Genomic DNA, 11,366 nt, shown 5'->3' with positions numbered 1-11,366 from the left:
TGATTAGTGTGGAGGAAAATGAGGGGGACGAGCAGATGGAAACTATAGTTAGGAAGAAATTTTCAACGGCGGATGCCTAAGATTGGAGGAAAAATTGGGTGTAAGGAAAGAGTGTTGCATCCTATAGAAAACCTCCCATGACAAGAACCACATACCATCAATTTATAACAAAATGGTGACGTGACATGTATTTAGAATGACAAAATGGTCTATACACAATTTATTTATATTTCTTATCTCCTTTGCTCCAAAATTCTCACAAATTCACCAAATTGATTGAAAATTTGTTGGACTTGACAAATCATAGCTATATTAGTTGCAAATTTATTTACAATATTTTTTATAAAATTAGTAATTTTTAGAGGAAAATCAGCTCTTGTATTAGTAAACATAACACGAGTTTTAGTATATATATTTGTTTAGTAATAATAACAAAATTAATTTTAAAATTATTGTTTTTCATATTACTTACAATAAAACTTCTATAAATTAATAGCCTCGAGACTGATAAAATTTATTAATTTAGCGATAAATTATAAAATCAATAAATTAATAATCTATTTAATTTATTGATTAATTTATAACTTATTAATTTATCAATGTATAATAAATAGTTCATGTACCATTTCGGGTAACAAAAATTCATATGTACAAAAAATACATTTCACGATACTTCAAATATCATTTTGGGTTTTTTCTCTTGCTAAACAGATTACATAAGGCACGCCATTACCTAATAAAATAGATCAATTACGTAATTATATACATGAACAACATTATTCGAATATATATATATATAGAGATAGAGTTATATATATACTTAAAGAGCTCGATATATATATATATAGAGCATTGATATTTTTAATATCGTTATGACGTTTTTTTTTGTGATACAGTAAATTGAAATTGGTCATGTGATTATTAAATATAACAACAGTTTTACGGGATTATGATATATATATACACTAGCATTTCTGCGCACGCTAGATCTCCATGCGGAACGGCCACGCTCACGCGTGTTCATTATCTTTCAAATCCTGAAGTCATACACGATAATCAATACTAGAGACGTCAAATCGAATAATAAATATAATATTTACTTTATAAATATTATGAAAATATTACCGTCGTAAGAGAGGACCTCATTACTTGGTTGCGAACGCTAAAAACGGTTTGCATATCTATAATCAACTAATTTTTGTTACAATTGTAAATTAAGTGTAGTAGTAGTTTTTTTGTTGGGCGGTAGTCCTCATTACTTGATGCAATTTCTTCTCCAGCAGTCTGAATTAGCCTCAGTGGTATGGTATAAAGCAGAAGGCAATAGGGATACTGGAGTTGAAGGAATAGAAGCAGCATTGCATAAAGTTCTGAAGGTTTTGCCTCTTGCCGACCTCCTTCAGTGTACAGCTTCCAGTGATTGCTATTTGCTAATATGTTCCTCCATTTTCATATCAGATTTTCTATACAACTGTGCTTTCGTGCTATGAGTATGCCAAGTTTTGTTTGTTTTATTTCATCTCCCCGTTGTATGTCGGCTTTAAACTTTATAGTAGAATAGGATTGACCTCTTCAATTCTTCATTACTCTCAAGTTTCTTCCCTCCTCTTCAATTAAATTGGAGAAAACATCGGAAAAAGTTACCAATTAAGGGCCATAACTGGTAAAGAAACAACAAATTTACATGTTTGTAGTTTTGGTTTTGTACAAAAAATATAACGGAAAAATCAAGCTGATAAAGGAATGCAATAATAAACATGGTGAACTTCTGACTCTATTCTATCGATCCTTCCAGCAAACGTATCTCACAAAATTGCCCAGGTAGCCATTTGAATCAAACATGCTATCATGGATCCTTTCAATTGAGCCTCAGATGTGGATTCTATTCACTTAGACAACAAAGCAAAACCACTAATTCAAATGCATCAGAAGAACATACTTAAATTTGAAATCACCTAAACCATACAAGTAATTAATCCCTCTAACTGATTCCAAAATAATTGTGCCATAACAGTAAACAAGTGATACCATATACAAAATTAAACACAATTCCACAAGATAGATCCTGTACAAGAGTACAAGGTTTAGTACTTGCTACCTGGCCAAATTTCAGGGCAACCCCCATACTGTTTTACGTGAAAAATCGAGCTGAGTTGCTTCAAGACATATGGGGTATTCTTCTTCCTCTGCAATACGGTGATTGTCAAGAGTATTTTTACTACGAGCGACGTGGAACGCAAGGCTTGAACTTAATGGTACAAGGGACTGAACTACCATCACTTTTACCATCCCCGACGGCGTCACCAGACCAGTTCGGAACATCATGGTAATAACTTGGACGACTCTTCCAAGTACTAAAAACACCTTCCCATACTTCTTCGAGGCACTCGTTCAGTGGATTGTTTACGATCTCAAGAACAAGCCTCACCCTTTGGTCGCCGGAATTGAAATGCGTAATTAGAGGCAGCATGGAGTTATTTATAAAAGGGAAATTCATATTGAAGAAATTCTGACTGGGAATGATTAAAAATTGAAATACACTAACCCCCTGATGCCAACAATCTCCGTAATGCTGCATGGTCCTAATTGTGAAAATTCCAGAATCATTCCCAGATGCTCTGGTCGGGTTCAGTTCTGGATAACTTAAGTGATGCGAGGCCAGTTTAGAATCAAGCTCTCTGAAACCTTTCAGCTCCCGTGCAAAAACCATCCGGATAAGACGTATCTGATAGTCATCATTGTTCAACAAATTGGCAGAATTATTTCACAACATAATGCTGGGATTATATGATAATGTCTTTCAAAATGCAAACTACATAAATTCATGTTAAATGTTAATACCACAGAAGCAACCATTTGCTCCCGCCTTTGCAGCGCTGAAATATCTGGTTTGCTGTCCCATATCTCACATTCGCCTTCTTCAATTTTCAACACAGCAAGAAACCAGTGTGGGACACTCCCGTCACTTATTGGAATGAAAATCTGGGTGATTACAAAAATATTAACATTCCAGCTTATATCATAAAATTCTACTGCATAATTGCACGAATAATGCGTAGGCAAAGACCATTACGCCAAACCTTTTTGCAGTCGTGTAGGCGGCCGTTATATCTACGGAGTTTGCATAAGGTAATAGTGGAAGATATGTGCCCTGCCATGCAATCTTCCATGACGACTTGCTGCGCACGCTCCTGCATCGTTACAGCTATTCAGTCATAAAGCTACAAACTTAAAGAGGAAGAAATATTAACCCCATTACCAACTTCTATGGTTGACCAGCGACTCCCCAACCTACCGAAAAGTGTGTTGGGAAAAACCACTGCTCTTCAGCGTTGGCAAAACAATAAGCCCCGATCAGGTTTATTACCTACACAGGTTGAAAGGAAAATATCAATACGGGAGGTTTAGACAATATCCTCTGGCAATGTATATATTTCTAACAAAGGTTGGAGTAATACCTCGCTGCTGATACAATTTTGGGCTGAAAGACACTTAAGGTCCCAAACGGAGACGCTAAACCCCCCGTACCTTCCAATTTCATCACTGCATCGTGCCATCAAAACACAATGAAAGGTTCAGATTACGGGTAAGGGGATGAATATCCAAATATATATACGGAGAAATGTATTGGCCATGGCTTCGGTATTTTCATATCAAACTAGGAAAATGGTTGTGTCTGCCTACATTTTTATAAAAAAAAAGCATAATGTCACGGTGCAAGAAGGATAATTACTGAGACAGTGATCAAATATTTAGTTTGCAACTACCTTCCCAGTATATCACCTCCACGAGACTTTAGGCTATGCAGGTACATTATCAGTTCCTTGTCCTCAGCAGATAAATTTGCTACAGTACCGTATTTCGTCTTCGCAACACGGACAGAATGCACTTCACTCCCTGTATAATGGGGTTGCGAAGCATGTACAGTGGTCTTGGGCAGTTTGTCCCTGCTAGTGTTAGATAAGCCGCCCTGATACAACCAACCACATTAATCAATATTTTTCCTACCTCAGTAGTGACTTCATTTTTATTTTTCAACTATGGATGCGAGATAAATATGTAATAATAAAAATCCTAAGTCTAGTGTGGATGAACAGGATTACAAACTAAACTTACAAGTTCAAAGTAAATTCTGTCAGTTTCCCGCCTCTCAATTGCAGGTGCAGCACGTGCTTCCAGTCATGCAAGGACAGCTGACTCCACCTCGTCGACAAAATCATCCATGTGTTCATCAAACTTGTTCGCAACTGTATGTTGCAGTTCTTTCATGGCCTCCCTCATGTAGGCAATATCTGGACCCATACGACGGGCAAATGATTCCAGCCTGGCCACACCTTGTTCTAACACAACCATGTTCTTTTTCAAACCGGAAACGTCGTCGACAAGATTTGTTTTCAAGCCGGTGCTGCAATCGCGTGAACCAGAAATTGATGTAGAGATGGCCGCGGTATGCCGCTTCGTCACCCATACACCTTCAGTGGCTTCGAAACCCCCCAACCCTTCTATCCATTTGAATATCTGGTTACATTCATTCAGGCCGAATGACATCACTGGACCTTCTATCATGGGAACCATCAGTGTTCTCTCACCTAGTACGTTTAGGTAAAAAAGCTGCAGTAAAACTAGGCAGCCCCCTACATGGGGAGTTTGGCTGACTTGATAAGTTGTCACGGCCTCCAGCAGCTTTGTATATGCAAACCTGGACCAATTACTCCTTCTAATGGCCAGTGGATCCTTCAAAGGTATCAGCAGCCGTGGATCTACATAACCTGGTCGGGATGGGCAGAACATTGTCGCGAGTGCATACAAACCAAAACTAACCATAAAAAGTGCATCCGATTTAGTTGACAAAATCACCTCAATCAGCTTCCTCAAACTTATGTCAGCATCGTTCCCATAAATCCTTGACTTCCATTCCCCTACCACATCATCCTTCGGTGAGCAGTTAATGTCCACTTCTATTCCGCGACACCTAAGTCCCATAAGGCGCTGGAAGTCCTTCTCTGTGATAGATAGGTGTCGGCCATGTATCCTTATTGTTTGTTCCTTCACGTTGACATTATCCAATAGCATTCTGCACAGCGGCAAGTTCAGCTCCCGGCACCCCAACATATCAACTGGTCCAAATCCCATATCCACAATTGCATTTATCCTTTCCTTATTGACTGCGGCGACTATGCGTGAGAATTGTTTCGGATCACAGCCCGGTATTAATTCCCTTTCTATACTATAAGAAATTATGTCAGATTCATTCTCCATTTCATCGGCAAACACGTCACTCTGCATACGAATACAGTTTGTCAATGAACTACACTTTTCAAACCACATCAAGCAATGATATCCCAGTTAGTACACATACCTTCCCGACATTTCTGGAGGTATTAACCTTCATGCTTCTATTGTTCACCCAATTCAAGCTGGTTTGTGTGTTTCAAACATAGTTAGCATGATTACCAGATAGGGATCAAATAAATATGACCTGATTACAAACAAATTTCAATATAATCAAACTCTGAGAGGAAAAGTTACCTAGAATTTTCGAATCCTACAATCCCATCATTCACCATTTTAGCTCGATGTCGCTTTCCATTAACCCCGGCAGTGGCATTTGCCATCGATTTGTCATTCGCCGACATCCCCTGCACCTCATCCAAATCACTCTGTCTCTGAAACCATTGTTCTTACACAATAAATGGAACTGAACAGATCTACTTATGGGCGGCGCCCGGTTAAACTCTATATATACATAAAGGAATTACCTGAAAATGAATGAAACCCCCAAATGAAGGATCTGCGACTACTTAGATGAATAGAGATTCCAAATCGATATCTCAGTCGACAGATGTGGCTCCTCTTCGACGATGAAGGGAGAGGCGGCCCTATTTCGCGGTCAAGGATCTAAACCTAATTCAATTTTGTCCTGTAAATCTTCCCCTACACACCTCCAGACACATTTTACCCTCGCACAGCTGTATCTCAGTCAGCTTGATTGAGCCGCGCCGGAAAATTCTTAGCCAAACCAATTGTACAAAGCTGGTGCCAACGTCGACAACGTAAAGATGACCCAACCTCTTACCACCAATCGCAGCTTGCCACGTATATAGACAAAATAGTTGTGTAGCCGGCGCCGCGGTGCATTATAGACAACGCCGTAGTTTTCATAGTGTTTTTATAAGGGAAACTCACGTAAAATAAGAATTATTTTAATTAAAACTTTAACATATATATCTTAACGTCCCGTGTACCCTAAGCACTAGCGTACTGCGTTTCCGTACCGCAATATCTCCCGTTTAGTAACATTGTGCAGGATATTAGACTAAGTAGCACGGACACAAACACGAGTATTTGTATTGGACACGATTCGATATGTAGACATGACATATAAAAATGTTTTTGGACACGGACACGTGGTAGACACGTTAATTAAATATTATTTTTAATATATATATATTTATTTATTAAAAAAATTAATTTATAAATTTGAAAGTATTTAGAATTGTAGATGTATATATATGTCAAAGTGTGCATTAAAATAATGAAAACATAACTTGTTAGAATGACTAAGGACTTGATAAGTATCTTGGATAACCAAGGTTCGAATCCCACTACAAGAATTATTATTTTTATCACGAGTTTCTCTCCTTATATATATTAAAGTGTACATAAATATAATAAAAACTGAATCTGTTGGAATGGTTGAGGAGTTGCTAAGTGTCTTGGATAACCTAGGTTCGAATCTCACCATAAGCACTTTCAGTTTTATTATGAGTTGGTGCGTTTCCGCATGTCCGATTCAAATATTCGCGTGTCCGAGCCGTGTCCAAAGTCAGTTCGCGTGTCCGAGCGTGTCCATGTCCGTATCAGACAGGTAATACGATGCCCATAGCACGTGTCCGTGCTTCATAGATATTTCATAGATATTAGATCTTCTATTGTTCGCGCGATCTTGTCATATATGGGTTGTACAGATTAGTGTTAAAAGATACTAATAATTTACGTTAGACCTTGACTTTACATACAGTGAACGTAAATACTAACCAGTTGATCACACTAACACAAGTTTTACCTTTCTCATGTAATTAATAATTAGTGTTCAACTGCTTATCATTCAGTTGTACGTGTATGTCTTAATTGTTTTTAACTACGTTCATATTGGTTAAGAACTTAAAATGCTCCTCGTCCCCATTTTCATTTTAAATGGGGAAGAGATCAAGAGATTAACTCAATATGCTCTGTGGCTTTTGATAAAGTGGGGCTGAGTGAGCTACCGTTCTCGGACACGGGGAGCAATTTAGGAATGACATTTCCTCAAATTATGTCTTTCACAAAGTCGGAACCGAGAACTATTTTTTTTGGTACATTGAATGGTGGCTACTGGCTTAGTGATTTACTACTACGGGGATGTTGAGCAATATAAGTATGTCCCCTCTACAAGGGATATTATGAATAAGTTGCGGTTCAAATCATAGACTTCTAATTACCAAAATTAATATTCAAGTAGCGTCTGTGCAAGAAACACAACTTTTCACATGAAATCGAACAATTCTCCGTTATTTTCCATATCCCTTGAGTCGAGCTTTAACATGGTAAGCACTAATTTCATTTTATCTTTTCTCCATGCCCCAAATTTGCTCAACATCACTCATACAGTCTTTTGCACAACTTTTGCGAGAAGATAATCTTTCGTCTCCCATCAAAATGCAGCAGCCAGCAGCCACACTACTGTCTGCTACATGCAAAATGGAATTTCCCCTAACAAAGCAAAAAAAATATCCTCTTTTTATCCCAAAACAATCACATAAAACCAATGTAATATCCCGAAAATTTATAATTATTGTTCGGAGATATTTAAATTGGTGGTGATCCGATTATATAGTATGAGGGAGAAAACAAAAGTGTTCGAGCGTTTTATATTGAGAAGCATTACCGTGAGGGGCAAGAGATGACTTTTTATCAGTTAGGAATCTCAGAAAACTTCATTCATTAAAGTTGAAGAGTTCGTCAATACGAATTTGTGGACACGTGGCACGCCTAAATTGGAGTTCGTATGAAGAAGTTACGAATCAAAAGATATTTGGACATTTTTGGAAAATAGTATAAATAGGGGAATTAAAGAGAAAAATGGGGAGAAAAATTAGAATTCGGATCAGAACTGTTCATGGTACTATTCACTCCCGAAAAAAAAATACCCTCTAAAATATTTAACCCAAATTGTTTTGTGCTAGGAGAATTGAAGAAAAAAAATCCTAGGGTTTAAATTTAGGCTTTTCGGTTTTTTATTAAATTGAAATGTTTAGGCTAGGAAGTTGTGATGAATTAGAAATTGTTAGAAATGTGATTTAGATTGTGGTGGTGAAATTTGGTGGTCATTGATGGTGGTCGGAAAACGGTGGTGGGGCATGAACAGTGACTTTACGTATCGTTTTCTAAGCATTTTATCATACTATCAGTTTCGATACACTGTTATTATAATATGCTTTCAATATATTTGAGATTGTTTTAGAGTTTTCATGGCTTCGAATTCGAATTTTTATCATTCGAAATTTCGGGGCTGTGACAGTTGGTATCAGAGCGTAGGTTGCGTATTTGGTGATCTATCAATATCATCCATGAGCGATGGTCCGACTGCAGCGGATCTCCATCACATGCTCTTCGGTATTGATATGTTACTGGGTACGCAAGAGTGTTAGGAGCCACACCTTAAAGTTTGGTTATCTAAATAGAATTGTTGTGATAATACTTCGATGATTCATCACCCTCATCTAACCACAACATGCTTTGATCGATTGCTTTGACATGGTAGTGTTTTTCCATAGTCCCGGGGAGTCCGTTTTTCGTTATCGTTGCCTCAAGTCGGATCATGTCATGAGAGTAGGAGTCTTGACACATGTGGAGTCTGTGGATCAGGAAGTAGCTATCGCAGACATTGTTGTGGTATCCGAGTATATTGAGGTGTTCCAGGAGATACCAGATTTACCTCCTCGGAGAGTTGTTGATTTATGCATTGATGTTGTACCCGGTACATCACCTGTGTCGATGGAGCCTTATAGGATGTGGCAAAATGAGCTTAAAGAGAGTTGAAAGTGCAGATAGATGGGCTATTGGACCAAGGTTTCATTAGACCTAGTGTCTCACCTTGGGGTGCGCCGGTGTTGTTCGTGAGAATAGAAAGATGGTTCCATGCGGTTGTGTGTGGATTATAGGGAATTAAGTAAGGTGACCATCAAGAATATATATCATTTTCCTAGGATTGATGACTTGTTCGATTAGCTTAGAGGGGCTACGGTATTATCTAAGATTGATATGAGATCAGGTTACCATCAACTCAGGGTGAAAAAGTTACAGGAATGCTAACTGGTTTGAGCAAATAGATTTCCATCAGGGTAGAGACCTATCAAGAAGTTTTGATGGAGAGCGTTGATCCTGCATTGAGTGATATTGAGTGTTTCAATATTAAGTATTGGATTTTAGTTATGCAACAAATCCAAGTTGAGGCCCAATGAGGTTGAAGTATTGTTTTAAAGGTAAGGATGTGAAGACCATAGGTTGGAGGTGGTTTAACAAAAAAATTTGTGACAAACATTTCTAACATTATTGGTAATATAGTGGTAGGGTGGTGATACATCCTTAATGTGGTGATAAAATTATTGAGTTGAGATTCACATTATGTCACAGTTGCGTTTCAACTTGTTTTGGTTGGGCCATAGACAATTGATGTTACTCATTGTTCTTGGCTGACCAAAAAATCTAAGGTGTTGGGAAAATTTCATTTATGGCGTCATGATTTGCTAGATGAACATTTAATTGAGAACATTAATCTGTCGTGAAATTTATTAGTACTACAACTATGGGGAAATCAATACTTTAGATGGTGCCACCGGGGCATTTGTGTGGGCCATGTGTCATGCCTTTGAGGCATGCATGAAGTAGGGGTAGGGTATGTCTCAGTTGTGGTTGTGTTGGGATTTGTGATGTAAAGTCCACATAATTTTCATGTTCCACTGTTGGGAGAAAAAATATCTTCTTTGTTTGTCCTGCAAATTGTGACATACCGCTCATAGAAGCATGTAGCTATAATTGATTTCCGACTGTAAGAATTGGTGAGGGTGGTAGGATGCGTGATGCGTCTCTCTTGTGGTGGTGATAGAGGTTCTCTACTACCTTGTGTGTGTGCTAGTCGATTCTCTGGTGAACTGTTCGAGAGTAATTCTTAGTCTAAGGTGGTGTTTTGTTGTGGTCGTGGACTCATGCAGTTAGGATTATTATCGTGTTGCCGTTACGAATAAGGTGTTTGTGTGTGGGCATCATGCATTACAACTTTTGTGATTTTATAATAAGAGGATCATGAAAGGAGATTGTTTTTTTATTGGAAAGGATGGTAGGTTCGTGATTCCAGCGATACATTGTGGTGAAGTCATGAAGGTACAATCGTGGATAAAGCACATTTCTTTGAAAATCACTGTTTGTGATGTAAGTAGTAGGCATGTGTTAAACATTTATTTGACTCATGTTAGATGTCGAGAGTTTGCGACCATGCTTAGTGGTAGGGGCTAGCTCATGACGTGAGTATAGCCTGTTAATCGCAAGGGATCGGTGAATTAGACAAAAAGGTATGCTGACGTCTCTATGATGAGAACATAATTAGATTTCGGGAGGATCATCTATCGATGGTCGAGTTCCATTACAAGAATGCTAACTTGTGTGGCTCACATGTGGCTATTAATGTTAGGACATGTGACAGTTGGTCTGTTTGGAAGAAGTTGGAGGTATGGAGTAGTTGAATACTAAAATGGTCCAAGAGACTTGAAAATTTTGGTTTCTAAGACTTGATAGCGACACAATGGAAACATAGATTATGTAGTGTTGATGTGGGAGATCACTTAACCTCGAAACTTCATTCTTCAATAGCATAGTGAGATCTGTCAGATAAGAGAAGTCACTTGTAAAGTTCGTTGAACTTTTTCGAAAGTTGGTGACATTCAAGACAATGATGTATAGCTTGTCTCCTAAATGCCCTATTGTGCAATATGTTCCTTTGAACTTATCTTGGCCTTAAGAGAAGACTATTAGAGTGGCACCTTGTGACCATTTAGTTGAAAGTCTCACCTATAATGGGGTGGTGGGAGTGGGCAGGAAGCAAGGTTGACATCAAAGGTACGCTGAACTCTGCGGGAGCAAGGTTGGAAATTTAGTATACCAACTTCATCATCTAGCAGGGTCAGATACATATTGTATGCTATGTGCCTATGCTAAGGTTGTATATCTTTGCACTCAATGTGTGTTATATAAATAAATGCAGTTATGACCTATTGAAATTTGGTTGAATAGTGAAATTCATTTCTAGATTCGCCTTATTTCTTAAGGGT

Source organism: Argentina anserina, chromosome 4 (genome assembly GCF_933775445.1).
Source record: "Argentina anserina chromosome 4, drPotAnse1.1, whole genome shotgun sequence".
NCBI classification, from domain to species: domain Eukaryota; kingdom Viridiplantae; phylum Streptophyta; class Magnoliopsida; order Rosales; family Rosaceae; genus Argentina; species Argentina anserina.
The sequence above is the reverse complement of the archived record's forward strand: the minus strand, read 5'-3'. Positions refer to the sequence as shown.